This window comes from Anabrus simplex, chromosome 3 (genome assembly GCF_040414725.1).
Source record: "Anabrus simplex isolate iqAnaSimp1 chromosome 3, ASM4041472v1, whole genome shotgun sequence".
Taxonomy (NCBI): Eukaryota; Metazoa; Arthropoda; class Insecta; order Orthoptera; family Tettigoniidae; genus Anabrus; species Anabrus simplex.
In genome coordinates, this window is record NC_090267.1 from 428,969,844 (window position 1) to 428,984,968 (window position 15,125).

At 41.7% G+C, this 15,125-nt stretch overlaps 1 protein-coding gene across 5 annotated transcripts in view; it reads right to left on the reverse strand.

Moving 5' to 3' along the window:
- Synd (protein kinase C and casein kinase substrate in neurons protein Synd) overlaps positions 1-15,125 on the reverse strand; it is a 762,925-nt gene that overhangs the window by 296,767 nt on the left and 451,033 nt on the right. The window lies entirely within an intron of this gene.

A 15,125-nucleotide genomic window follows, 5' to 3' on the forward strand; every position in this document is an offset into this window, starting at 1 on the left:
AAGCTACTTCCTCTTCACTAGAGGTGTGACAAAGGGTCATTTTTGTGTAACTGCTACAACTGCCACTGCTACAATAAAGTAACTGTGAAATGTAACAGTCAAAAATAACGTCCAACGTTACTCACCTTTTATTGGTCACAGCTTGGTCACGGCTTCAAGCTTGTCTGCGTTGCAGTCTCATCATTCACTCACACATGCGCGCTCGCATCACTGCACTGCTGAAAGTCGGTGCAGCAAAACACGGATTCCTGTTTGCTGTAAGTTAACGAGAGGTGGACAACGGATGAAACGAGAAGACAAAGCGTCTTTTCTTAAATTTAGGGGAGTGAGTTTGACAATGCCCCGATCAAGGATAGAAGACAAGAAAACATGATGATCCCTCTGCCAAATCAAGACACAAACCGGTACAAGAGGATCGATGAAGTAATGTTACGTTATCTATAGTATCAATATGGAAAGGTAGCATACTAATTTATTGATCGAACAAGACAAATTATACGGGTGAAACGTAATAATAATATTATAATGTAGGTAGCCCTGCGCTATGTCTGAGTCAACGATTACACTTGAGCAGTTGAATATGTCATAACAGTTTACACTTTCGTTACCAAATGACAGCAGCAACTTAAGAACAAATACACTATAGAGTATATTATACACTACAGTGTAGTTGACTTAAAGCAATCTCCTACGAAAGCGCTCTCACTTGGAAGACATGCGTACTATCTAAACTCTGAAAGCCACATTCTGTGTCTGTAAACTGCTACTAGTGACAGTTCCCACTTCCCAGTTAGTTTTCACTAGTACGTTATTCTGTTGTCGTTACTCGGTAACCAGTTATTTCTTGTCCTCGCTACATTTGTAACAGTGACAGGCATGTAACTGTGACAAAGTAACTACTACGTTATTTTTCAGCCATCTCTACTCTTCACTATTATTCAATTCTACATTCATTTCATTCCAAATTAGCAGCATCTCCCCTGGCTTCGATGAAAAGTTTGATAGATTTTTCCGCCGCCAATGTAGTGAATTGAGATTTTCCCTTTCATCGGGTACTCCTAGGAAACATATTAGTCAGAGGGCATAGTTTCTGCCCTGAGACTCTCCACTATTCGAACCCCCTCACCCCCCCCCCCCCCGAAAAAAGACGAAGAGTGTTCACGGATCACGGCTGTCTGCTGCTTGGTCATTCCAGCTCTGGAACTTTGGACTGTTCGATCGGCAGCGTAGTACTGTTCGTTAAAAGTGAGAAAATGTGTGGTTTTTCATTGGATCGAGTATTTCATATGAAAGCATTCCTTTTAATCGCGCCATTCCTACTGGCGTCATTATAATGACCTACTGTATGTTCATTTGAGCTGGGAAAACCACTAAGACTTTCTGAGGATGTAAAAAGCCAGGTGGAGAGTCAGTGACTGCTATTATAACGAAAACTCCCCAACCTGACTGTGACTGACGGCAGGCAAGCGGGCCAACAATTGCAATGAAAAATCCTTAACCCAGTCTTCATATGAGGGAAAACGTTTGGCGACTTTCCCGTCGCGTTTCTAGGATAACGTTAAGAGCTATGAAATTTAATACAATCTTGCTCACAACGTGTGCATTACCTAACCCAGAATTCTGTATACAATGTAGAATTCCGTAGCGAAGCACGGGCACATCAGCTAGTACATTATACTTATAGACCGTTATGCCTTTTAGCGTTCGGTCTGCAAGCCTCTGTGGAATTTAGTAAATGTCGCCACAATCCTCTATTTGCAACTAGTGCTGTGGCTTCATTTAGTTCTATACCTCTTATCTTTAAATCGATAGAAACTGAGTCTAACCATTCTCGTCTTGGTCTCCCTCTACTCCTCTTACCCTCCATAACAGAGTCCATGTCTATTCATAGACATGAAAGTAGCGAGAATGATTGCTGGTACAAACAGGTGGGAACAATGGTGGGAGGGTACTCCGAACGAGAAGATAAAGGCTAAGTTAAGAATGAACTCGATGGATGAAGCTGAACACACAAACCGACTTCGGTGGTAGGATCCTGTGAGGCGAATGGAGGAGGATAGGTTACCTAGGAGAATAATGGACTCTGTTATGGGGGGTAAGATAAGTAGGAGGAGACGAAGACGACGATGGTTACTCAGTTTCTAACGATTTAAAGATAAGAGGTATAGAAGTAAATGAGGCCACAGCACTAGTTGCAAAGAGAGGATTGTGGCGACGTTTAGTAAATTCACAGAGGCTTGCAGACTGAACGATGAAAGGCATAACGGTCTATAATGATAATGTGTGTATGCATGTATGTATAAATCCTAAAAATGAACGTACAAGAAAGTACCCGGGCAACGCATGGAGCAATTTCATATCAAGACACATTATTTCACCTATTCATAACGAATGCTGCAGAGCAGCACTAGTCCTCTAATTTATGTTTATTTTCTTTTCTTTTTATTAATTCTAAATTAGGTAAGCCTCCCGAAGGTATCACCAGCCAGACAAAGGCAAAATACATTTTGCCGGGTGTTTGGAGCCTTGCGTGTTCAAAATGATCCTTAGAGCTATGCCGGCGGTAGCAAATGCTCCTGGTGGGACCACCCAAGCCGGACGGGTCTAAGATGATGATCCAGGCTAAGAGTGATAACCTGGTCTTCCAGATTGAGGGTTGGACGTAGGGTTAACTCCTCTACCTCGTAAAAAGACAAATGTTACGGATACCTTAAGACATACTGTACTACATGAAAAGCGGATAATTTGGTGACGACCCGGCGAAAAAATCGGTTTAAGAGAAGGAAAAATGATATCATAGTAGCAACGTGGAATATAACGACATTAAAGAGACCTGGCAAGTTGAAGGAAATAAGGAATGAACTGGATAATTATGGAGTGAAGATAGCAGCATTGCAGGAACTAAGATGGAAGGACCGAGCTCGAAAGCTGCAGTCGCTTAAGTGCGGCCAGTGTCCAGTATTCGGGACATAGTGGGTTCGAACCCCACTGTCGGCAGCCCTGAAAATGGTTTTCGTGGTTTCCCATTTTCACACCTGGCAAATGCTGGGGATGTACCTTAATTAAGGCCACGGCCGCTTCCTTCCCACTCCTAGCCCCTTCCTGTCCCATCGTCGCCATAAGACCTATCTGTGTCGGTGCGACGTAAAGCAACTTGCAAAAAAAGATGGAAGGGGCAAGGGATGATAATGTCTGGTCAACATATCCTGATGCACAGTGGAGGAGAAGAAGGTAGTAATGACACACAGGGTTCCTCACACAAAATTCTGTAAAGGAAAGCGTGATCAGCTTTATTGCAATCAACGATAGGACGTGCTCTTTGAGACTTCGGGCAAAATTCTCAATATTACAATGTTATGTGTGTATGCCCCTACAGAGGAGGCAGAAGAGTAGGAAAAGATGCATTTTACACCAAATTGGAGAGAGAAATTAACAAAGTTCAAAGACATGACGTGAAAATGATCCTTGGAGATGTAAATGCAAAGATTGGAAGAGAAGACGTGTATAAACACATAGTAGGGAAAGAAAGCTTGTACAGAGTTCGATAGCTGCAGTCGCTTACGTGCGACCAGTATCCAGTATTCGGGAGATTGTAGGTTCGAACCCCACTGTCGGCAGCCCTGAAAATGGTTTTCCGTGGTTTCCCATTTTCACACCAGGAAATGCTGGGGCTGTACCTATCTAAGGCCACGGTCGCTTCCTACCCACTCCTACCCCTTTCCTATCCCATCGTCGCAATGAGACGTATCTGTGTCGGTGCGACGTAAAACAACTAGCAAAAAATAAAAGCAAGCTTGTATGAAGTCAGTAATGACAATGGTTTGAGACTGATTGACTTTGCGAGTGGGAAGCAGATGATAATCAAAAGTACTTGGCACCCGCGAAAAAACAAAGGAGGAGACATGGATATCACCAGATCGAGTAACAAGAAATCATATAGACCATGTTATCATAGACAGGCGTCATGCATCAGACATCATGGATGTTAGAAGTTGTAGAAGTGCTGATGCTGATTCAGACCATTATCTTGTAGGAATAAAATACACACAAAAAATAGACTTGCAGAAAAGAAAAGGTAAGAAGAAAACAACGCATGATGTACAGGGTTTTTAAATGTGGAATTGCAAGAGAAATACAAGAAGAAAATAGCAGAATCTTTGGAAATAAGAAAGGAGTTATGGGAGAAAGGAGATGTGGAAAGTAAGTGGGAGATAATCAGAACAACTATCAGTGAAGTTGCAGATGATACTTTGGGAAAGAAGGAACATGTAAAGAGAGCAGAATGGTTTGATGAAGATTGCTTAACACTAATTTAAGAGAGGAATAAAGCTACGCAAAGAATGATTCAAAGGAAGACAAGGCAAACAGTGGAAGAGTACATAGAGAAGAGGAGAAGAGGCGAAAACATATGTAGATCAAAAAAAAAAAAAAAATGCTTTTGAGAGAAAGTGAATCGAAGAACTGGATGACACGAAGGATAGAAATGAGGTACGAAAGTTTTATGAGAGAACAAAAGACATTAAGAGAGGATTTCAACCAAGAGCTGTTTTCTTTAAGGACGAGGAAACCTCATCGGCGACAAAAGCAAAGTGCTCGAAAGATGGCAGGAGTACTTTTACAAGGTACTCAATGGAAATAATGAGGATGATAGAGAAGTGGAAAACATCAGTGATGATGGGAAAGATGATGGTTAATGTAAGGAAAGATCTTCATTGAGGTAATCACATAAATGGGATTGTAAATAAAGGGTACAGATCTCTGTACATGGTTATGAGGGTGTTTAGGGGTTGTAGTAAGACCCCAACTAGAGTATGGTTCCAGTGTATGGGACCCTCACCAGGGTTACCTGATTCAAGAACTGGAAAAATCCAAAGAAAAGCAGCACGATTTGTTCTGGGTGATTTTCGACGAAAGAGTAGTGTTACAAAAATGTTGCGAAGTTTGGGCTGGGAAGAACTGGAAGAAAGAAGACGAGCTGCTCGACTAAGTGGTATGTTCCGAGCTGTCAGCGGAGAGATGGCATGGAATGACATTAGTAGACGAATAAGTTTGAGTGGCGTCTTTAAAAGTAGGAAAGATCACAATATGAAGATAAAGTTGGAATTCAAGAAGACAAATTGGGGCAAATATTCATTTATAGGAAGGGGAGTTAGGAATTGGAATAACTTACCAAGGGAGATGTTCAATAAATTTCCAATTTCTTTGAAAACATTTAAGAAAAGGCTAGGAAAACAACAGACAGGGAATCTGCCACCTGGGCGACAGCCCTAAATGCAGATCAGTATTGATTGATTGATTGATTGATTGAAGAAAGAGAATTGAATGAAGAGTTAATAGAGCACCCAGATTTAGAAGAGGTCAGGATAGCAATTAAAGCATTAAATAACAACTAAGTCCCAGGTGAACATGGGATGGAAAACTGTTGAGATATGGGGGAGGAGGAGAGAAGGCTGTTCATGAGTTGATAACGGAGGTTTGGATGAAGGAGGAAATGCCCAAGGATTGGACAGCGGGCATAATATGTCCAATACATAAGAAAGGAGATAAGGCAGTATGTGGAAATTACCAAAGGATTACTTCGCTGGATGAAAAAAACAAGGTTTTCAGTAACATATTAGCCTCAAGACTAGAACTATGGATGGAAAGGATACTAGGGGATTACCAGGCAGATTTTAGAAAAAAATCGCTCTGCACTGGATCATATTTTTATATTGCGACAATTACTGGAGAAGTTTTATGAGTATGACAAGCAGCTGCACCTGCTGTATGTTGATTTTAAACAGGCATATGACAGTCTAGATAGAGGCAAAATTTATACATTTATGAGAGATTTTGGAAGAGCCTCCGTGGCTCAGGCGGCAGCGCGCTGGCCTCTCACCACTGGGTTCCGTGGTTCAAATCCCGGTCACTCCATGTGAGATTTGTGCTGAACAAAGCGGAGGTGAGACAGGTTTTTCTCCGGTACTCCGATTTTCCCCGTCATCTTTCATTCCAGCAACACTCTCCAATATCATTTAATTTCATTTCATCTGTCATTCATTAATCGTTCCTCCAGAGGAGTGCGACAGGCTTCAGCAGCCGACACAATTCCTATCCTCGTCGCTAGATGGGGGCTTCATTCATTCCATTCCTGACCCGGTCGAATGACTGGAAACAGGCTGTGAATTTTCATTTTCATGAGAGAGTTTGGAATCCCGAGAAAATTGGTTAGGTTGACAGAAATTACCTTGAAAACAACAGTGTGCAAGGTGAGAGTGGAACAGGATCTGTCAGAGGCGCTTTTACTTGAAAAGGGGCTGAGACAAGCGTATGTTCTCTCCACACTTCCATTCAATTTTGCACTGGCAAAAAGTAATATGCCAACTACACATCAACCCAGGGGGAACCATCCTGAACAGATTAGTACAAGTGATTGCATATGCTGATGATGTGGCAATTATTGCACGAAACGAAACAGCTCTTGAAGAGAACTATGCTTTGTTAGAACAGAAAGCAAGGGACTTAGGGGTAGAAGTGAATATAAATAAAACAAAGTATATGAAGATGGCTGATACAGAGGGAGCAAGAGGAAGGACCACAGTGAGAATACATGGGAAGGAATATCAAAGAGTTACAGCTTTCAAATATCTAGGCTCAGTAATAACTGCAGACAATAAAACCTCTGGGGAAATACAGGAAAGGATAACAAGTGGGAACCGATGCTTTTACGCCTTGCAAAAGATGTTTAAATCCACGAATGTCAGTAGGAATACGAAAATAAAAATATACACTACAGTACTAGGACCTATAGTGATGTATGGCTCAGAATCCTGGGTGATGACTACTAGAGAAGAACAGTGGCTGTTGCGGTGAGAAAGGAAGATATTGAGAAAGATATTTGGAGCAGTTAGAAAGCAGGATGGATGGAGAATGAGGAAAAATGCAGAGCTGCAAGGATTGTTTGGCCAGCCAGATATTATTGTTAAAATTAAGCAGGGAACAATTAGGTGGGTTGGTCATGTTCAGAGAATGGCAGACACCGGTAGTAAAAAAAGTCTGACGTGAAAATGATCCTTGGAGATCTCAATGCAAAGATTGGAAGAGAAGACGTGTATAAACACATAGTAGGGAAAGAAAGCTTGTACCAAGTTCGATAGCTGCAGTCACTTAAGTGCGGCCAGTATCCAGTATTCGGGAGATTAGGTTCGAACCCCACCGTCGGCAGCCCTGAAAATGGTCTTCCGTGGTTTCCCATTTTCACACCAGGCAAATATGGGGCTGTGTCTTAATTAAGGCCACGCCCGCTTCCTTCCAACTCCTAGCCCTTTCCTTTCCCATAGTCGCCATAAAACCTATCTGTGTCGGTACGACGCAAAACCACTAGTAGTTCGCTTAAGTCACATGCAACAATATTTTTTTTTCTTTATAATTTGTTTTTACGTCGCACCGACACAGGTAGGTCTTATGGCGACGATGGGATAGGAAAGGCCTAGGAGTGGGAAGGAAACGGCCATGGCCTTAATTAAGGTACAGCCCCATCATTTGCCTGATGTGAAAATGGGAAACCACGGAAGACAATTTTCAGGGCTGCCGGCAGTGGGGTTCGAACCCACTATCTCCCGGATCCAAGCTCACAGCAGCGCGCTCCTAACCACACGGCCAGTCCGGCCCCGCGGTGTAGGGGGCAACGCGTCCGCCTGTCACGTGGCGGCCCCGGGTTCGATTCCCAGCTGGGTCAGGGGTTTTTAATTGTAAAGAATTAATATCCTTGGCCTGGGGACTGGGTGTTCGTGTCGTCCTTAACGTTCTTTTCCTCACATTCAACACTCTACACTTCCTCCATTCCAATTACACGCTGATTCATATCACATGGTACAAGTAGGGGTGAAATATCTCTATAGGTCGACGCCCCGAACAAATGGCATTAAAAAAAACGCATGGCCAACTCGCCCGGTGCAACAAGTATAGACAATTTTCGAACACTACTGCAGGCATGCCAGGACAGCAAATACGACAGGAAAGAAAGGCTCCCAATGCGTCTTTATCAACCCTTAAGGGGCTACCTGGCCGAGGCGGTAAAGGCATGCTCGGTTCGCCCGGAAGGACGTGGGTTCGAATCCGCGTCAGGAAGTCGTAAAATTTAAGAAACGAGATTTCCACTTCCGGAGGTGCATATGGCCCTGAGGTTCACTCAGCCTACACCAAAAATAAGTACCAGGTTAATTCCTGGGGGCAAAGGAGGCCGGGCGTAGAGCTAACCACTCTACCCCACCACGTGCCGAGGTTAACAATGGTGGAAGCCTTTACCTTCCACTCCTCCAAGGGCCTTCATGGCCTGTACGGAGGTGACTTTTCTTTTGCTTTGCATCAACCCTTACGAAGTGGTTATGTGAAGAACTAACCTAAACAGAAGCAGAATATTACCGTCTTTCTTTGGTCAGTTATTGGCTAAAATACGGTTACCTATAACAAAGGTTCTGGTCTAAGTTCAGGGCAACAGTTGATAGCTTATTTTAACAGTGGCAGTTAAATATTTCTAAACTGCAGCTCTTTTTTTAGCGAATACTTTTTCACTCCTACTAAGCTAAAAACTCTGATTTGAGTCCTTAAGAATTTCAACCTTCACATTAGTTAGCTTGCGGAACGACATAAAGCTGCTCACGGTTGTAAATATGCTTCGGTAAATAAATAGCTAATCTGATGTATAACCCCCCCCCCCCTTCCCTCCCAAAGACTAGTTTATAGTCACAGAAAACATCAGCTTTACAGAAACTGTTTTCTCTCTAGTGTAAATGGTAGGTCTGGATTTGTAGAAACCAAAATGTATCTTAATGAAGCAAGGGGGTTCCCTTAAGATGAGCGATTGAGAACTACGGCATGTATTACTTTGTTATCTAATTTAGTAACTACTAGCCCGGTGCCGCTGCAGAGACTATCTTTACTTCTTAAATTTCTTGAACATTAATAACTCTATCGTCTATCTTTCCACTTCGTCATTACAATCAAGGGAAACCACGCTTAAGTAGGCCTACATCTTTACCTCACCCTTTAATTTGTGTAAGCCTATTTCTTTTTTGTTGTTCATTACTGGTTCTTCTTCATAACGAAGGTACAATATAAGGAAAGAATTGCGAACGTTTGTATAAGATGTGGTTTGAGGTTATGTCCGACTTACAGGCTGAATGGTCAGCGTTGAGGCCTTCGGTTCAGAGAGTCCTGGGTTCGATTCCCGACCGGGTCGGGAATTTTAATACCTTAATTCTTCTGGTTCAGACAACGCACTACACTATCGACCATCGCAGAAATACGCAATAGTGATTACATCCCTCCATGCAAGGTTGGCGTCAGGAAGGGCATCCGGCCGGAAAACAGGGCCGAATCTACATGATCGACACACTTCGCAACCGCGACCCCGCAGATGTGGGAAAAGAGGCATAAAATAAGAAAAAGAAGAAGATATGGTTTGAGGTTATGGCCGAATGTTTCCGCAATTATCAAGCCAGCAACTAAATTAATTTGAGGTATTTCTAGAGAAGTACATTACCGAGTTCATCGTAACACTCATGTCTTCCACTGCAAACTTGTAGCTAGTTGCTATAATCCCAGTCAACTGAAGGAACATAAGACATCGGACGCGAGCGGGTTCCTCTCAAGCTGAGTGACGAATTGGACATCACATGGAGTTCAACATTAGGTCTCAGCATGGAAACTGCCAACTGACGGTCGTGTGGTGGTGATGGTGATGGTACAGGTCAACCGTCGGGGGGCTGTGTGACACCAACTAACACAGAAACACGCAACAGTGAATATATCCCCCCCGCACAGGGTTGGCGTCAAGAAGGGCACCAACTAACACAGAAACACGCAACAGTGAATATATCCCCCCACACAGGGTTGGCGTCAAGAAGGGCATACGGTCGTAAAACTAGACTCAATCCGCATCAGTGTCGACTCCAAATAACTGGGGAAAAGACCAGAAAAGAAAGAGAAAATAAAGAATGAAAGTAATAGTCGGAGCGGAAATAACTTTTATCTTGAATATAAGTTTCTATAACACCTCTCCATAAAGCCATCTTATATTGCCAGCTGGAATATAATATTTTCTTTACTGACACCACGAAGGAACATACGGCAAAAATGTTCGGAAAAAATATTCAAATTTTCTAATAGCTTATGGATGTCGTCCAGCAACGAAAAACCAGCATTAGTATTCAATGTTTATAGAACGAGTTCAAATGATAATGTATGTATACTACGCACACAACAGAGCTTATTATAGATTCCAATTGCAGTGTATATACTCCGTTTATTGGTAATATGGTTGTCGAATATAATATTTTTCAATGGACACAACACATGAATATATATGTTTTATATCAAATATATAACCAAATTAAAATAATTCTCTTGACCCAACAGAATGGCACCAAATTAATATACATTAATATCTGTTATACATTAACAAACTTCTAACTAAAAACTAACCTATCAATTCACACAATAATATCATACCTATATAAGCCTATACAGACATTTTCAAATGTTAGGAATGGGAAACATTTCTGTTAACCATGGAGGAGTGCTTATAGCAATTCTGAAACTGGACATAAATTGGTGGAGAGGAGTAGGAGTGGATACAAGCTAAGTGTGGAAATAATATCAATAAGACTAATGAAGCAAATACTCATTACAAATTGCTCTACTGGACAAATGTAATGAAGCGTAAGACAAGAGACACTCGAATACGAAATATTATAGCAAAGAGCGAGAGTCAGGAAGGAAGTGAACACTCGAGAGCACAAAAACTGACAGCAGCGAAATAATTAATTATAAACATTCTCGAAATTAGGAGATTCGTGAACACAGTAGGAAGATACAAGCCAAAGAGATGATACTTTGAATCCTGCCACCTGTAGTGTAGAATACGTTCCTCCAATTTCAAAGAGGAGGATTTTTAAAGAAAGCCAACTTCTGTGGCGACCAATTTTTGTGGACTAGCATACATGTATACCTTTGCTGGCGAGACATAGTGCGTACAGTGCACTCTGTCTTCTAGTGCGGGCTAGAACGAATTTATTCTTTTCAGTGACCAGCCCCAGACTTATCCTTGGCTTTGAAAATATGAAAGTACCGGAGCGATGCCATGAAAAAATGCCATTCCTTGTACAGCCCTATTATGAATGGTGCGAAGATGTTGTTCATAGCATCAGTTGGTATGTGCATTCAGTGGGCATGGCAGACTGGTATGTAATAGCAACTCCTGGCTCGGTGAGGAAAGCAAGGAGTGGTGGTATACATGTGGTATACATGGAAATAATGTACAATACAACGAACAGAACAAAATATGTTCTGTTAAGACATCAAAATAATTTTTCTTTCAGGAAAATAATTTTGCCATTATAATAAATTACAATACTAGAATCCTTTCCTTAAAAAGCATCCGTTTTCATTTAATACAGTTTTTCTAACATCATGTCAGTGAAAACATCGCCATTACTCATTACAATCAAGGGAAACCACACTTTACCTCACCCTTTAATATGCGTATTTCTTTTTCGTTTATTCGGTCGAACCCTATTTATAAACAAAAATTAAGATCGCTAAACTATTATTTAAGCGCAAGTGGGGCAGTTCCATAGAAATAAGATCTCAAACTGAACAGACAAGAGCTGGATTTAAGAAAATATCCAAAATCCTCTGCAGCAGGGAATTTAACATTAGTATTCACCTCCAGAGACTTCGGTGCTACGTTTACTGAGTATTGCTCTACGGGGCTGAGGCTTGGACACTCACAGCTAGTTCCAGCAAAAGATTAGAATCTTTCGAGATGTAGCTCTACACAAGCCCACTGGGTGGATGAAGTACGCGACACCGAAGTACTTAAACGACTACAAAATGAACTAGAGGTCATGCACACCATCAAAAGGAGAAAACTAGAGTACTTTGGACACATGATGCGAAGCAAATACCAACTCCTTCAAAGTATCACCCATGGTAAAATTGAAGAAAGAAGAAGCCGTGGACGAAGACGAATATCTTATTTAAGAAAACTGTGTGACCGGTATCGAACCAGCATTTCCACAGTAAGTCACACTCTTAGAGCCGACATCAAATGAGGAAGGATACGGCATGAAAAGAAGCAGAAGAAGAATAACTATCATGGATGATGTTTTTATTAGTTGCCATTCCACATTAAACGATCTAAATGCCGATACGACTTTCAGGTAAGGAAGTTAAAAGGAGTAAAGACATTTATCCTTGAAGCACTGGTTCCAAGCATAGTAGTGTTGACAGCTAGTTACATATTAACAGTTATTAACATAAATAATTTCTGTTCTGTCTTAGTATTACAAAAAGGATGTAACAAGGATAAAACTATGAGATATTAAACGTTTAATTTACCTACGGTGAAAGCTTTCGTTATTGTACTGTTGTTTTACGTCGACGATTGCGACGATGGGACAGGAACGAGCTAGGAGTGGGAAGGAAGCGGCCGTCGCCTTAATTAAGTTACAGCCCAACCATTTGCTTGGTGTGAAAATGGGAAACCACGGAAAACCATATTCAGGGTTGCCGATAGTGGTGGGGTTCGAACCTACTATCTCCCGAGTACTGAATACTGACCGCACTTAAGTTACTGCAGCTATCGAGCTCGGTGTGATGCAGTTTCAGACATTTGATTTCCCTACATGACGCAATGTCAAAATAACCTATTTTCCTACGATTTTTTTTCCACATTTCCGATTCCAGACGGTAACTTTAAGGCACTACATTTCAGAAAGTGGAATTCGATGTCAACACCAGTGAAGAAGTAACGTCCACTAAATGCAATTAGCAAACCCTCTTTAAACACAAATATCTAGATGGTAGCAGTCAGCCCGACAGTTTTTTCTGAGCAAGAATTACGGATCAAGTGGTGACGGATTGTGAGCAAAACCTTTCAATATACAAAAGTATGATTAGTACTTCAAAAATGCACTCCGTTTTGTAGTTACAAATCAATGAATGGTGTTAAAAACAGAATTATCTCCCCTGTAAAAATACAAAGCTTCATTAAAATATTTTAAACAATCAGAAAAGTGATAGGTACAGATGGAACCGTATGATTGTCAACAAATACGTTATTTGGAAAAAACCTAATAATAATAATAATAATAATAATAATAATAATAATAATAATAATAATAATAATAATAATAATAATGTTATTTGCTTTACGTCCCACTAACTACTTTTACGGTCTTCGGAGACGCCGAGGTGCCGGAATTTATTCCCGCAGGAGTTCTTTTACGTGCCAGTAAATCTACCGACACGAGGCTGTCGTATTTGAGCACCTTCAAATACCACCGGACTGAGCCAGGATCGAACCTGCCAAGTTGGGGTCAGAAGCCCAGCGCCTTAACCGTCTGAGCCACTCAGCCCGGCAAGGGGAAAAACCTCCAAGACCAGAGGAACTATGACACCTGCCACTAAACAGATCACAATTTATTATTCCATATAATGTATGCTATCAAGGAGCAAGAATAGCCCAGGGAACGCGATATAGCCGACTGTTCATTTTTGTGTGTCCGTCAATAATAAAAGTGATGCAATTTTAATGTCTTAAAATTTATTGGCTGGGTCTCCTCAAGGCAGTGAAAACTGATTACACACGGAAGAAGATGACTCATTTTCATATTCCATGCAGATACTAAGTTACTCACACATATGTTATCTATTGATGATGATTATTATGATCGTTGTTTAAGAGTGCTTAACAGCTAGGTCATCGGCTCCTAATGGTAGGAGGTGCAACGAAATGAAACATTAATTAAAACTTCAAAATGTATCCACTGAGTAGAATCTAAAACGAATTATGATGAAACCTGACCATGAATCCAAAACAATCAGTGGATCCAATTCACAACGCCGTTTTTTTCTGAGATGACGATCGTTGTCCAAAGGGGTCCAAATTCCAGGTCACCGGCCCCCCATAATAGTATTAATCACTGGTAAAGCAGAACCAATGTGTTCCTCCAATAGCAGTACTAACCACAGGTAACGTAGACTCATGGTGTTCTTCGCATGGTAGTACTAATCACAGGTAATGTAGACCCATGGCATGTCACATAATGGCACCACTCAAAAAGCATAAGTAACACAGACCCATGGTGTTCCTCAAATAAGGGTACTACTCACAAGTAACGCTGACCCAGGGTGTTTTTCTCTCTCTTTTAATGGGACTAATCACGGGAGCCGGCTAGATCCGTGGTGTCCCTCACATAGTGATACTAATTACTGGCAATGTAGATCCACGGTGTATCACACATTATAGTCCCACCCACAGGCAACATAGACCCATGGTGTTCCTCAAGAAGAGGTACTAATCAGAAGTAACGTAGACTCACGGTGTTCCTCACATCGAGCTACTAATCACAGATAATGCACTACTCACAGGTAATGGCACATATCATAGCTAATGCAGACCCATGGAGTTACTTACAAAGGTAAGGGTGTATTCTGCCCGAAGGCAGGTCCGAACCTCCGCAGAGGTGTGCCTGAGTTCCTTTCCGCTCCTCCATTCCTTTACCCCCACCAACAGCGCGTGGCAACCCATCCAAATCGTGAACACGCCCAATGTTGCTTAACTTCGGAGATCTAACGGGATCCGCTGTTTCAACACGGCTACGCCATTGGCGAGTTACTTACATAGTAGTACTATCACAGGAGCTGCTCGGAACCGTGATGTTCCTCACATAGTGGTACTAATCATACTAATCATAGGCAACGCAGGTCCACGGTGTCGCTCATACAGTGGTACTAATCACCCAGTCCCGTGGTAACACAGACCCGTGCTGTTCCTCACATAGTGGTACTAATCACAGGCAACTTAAGCCCATGGTGTTCCGCATACAGTGGTACTAATCACGGATACTGTAAACTCATAGTGACCCACCCACGATAATACTAATCACAGACCCAGGGTGTTCCTCACATAGTGGTACTAATTGCAAGTAAAGTTGATCAGTGGTGTTCCTCGCGTGTTGGTTCAATATCCACCATCCCTTGGCCGCCCTATTATTGTTATTATTATTATCGATCATATATTTTTGAAAGAAGTCATGATAACCCAAAATTCTGTGTGGTAGTATACACTTTTACAGAAA